Genomic DNA, 569 nt, shown 5'->3' on the forward strand with positions numbered 1-569 from the left:
AGTTAGCTGGTGAAAAAAGATTACTCCAGCTAAATGAGCTAGATGAATTTAGACTCAGTGCCTTTGAAAATGCAAAAATTTATAAGGAAAAGGCAAAGAAGTGGCATGACAAGAAGTTGTCAACCAGAGTCTTTGAGCTAGGACAAAAAATTCTGCTCTTCAACTCTAGGCTCAAATTGTTTCCAGGAAAACTCAAATCCCGGTGGAGGGGTCCGTATGTGATTACAGGAGTGTCACCATATGGATATGTTGAGCTTCAGGATACTGATTCTGACAAAAGGTTCATTGTTAATGGATAGAGAATCAAGCATTATCTTGAAGGCAATTTTGAGCATGAATGCTCAAAACTGAGACTTGAGTGATTCTCAGTAAAAGTCCAGCTAAAGACAGTAAAGAAGCGCTTGCTGGGAGGCAACCCAGTCATTAGCAGGTTATATGTTTTGTTGTTACAAAGGCAAGTATCAAAAATGAAGGAATTCACAGAGTTACAGAAGGATTCAGCTCAAAAAGCAGAGAAAAAGAGCTTACTGGCGAAAAAACACCAGTAAGGGGCATTTTGGGCGTTAAAC

The sequence above is a fragment of the Arachis duranensis genome, chromosome 6 (assembly GCF_000817695.3).
Source record: "Arachis duranensis cultivar V14167 chromosome 6, aradu.V14167.gnm2.J7QH, whole genome shotgun sequence".
In the NCBI taxonomy this organism is placed as follows: Eukaryota; Viridiplantae; Streptophyta; class Magnoliopsida; order Fabales; family Fabaceae; genus Arachis; species Arachis duranensis.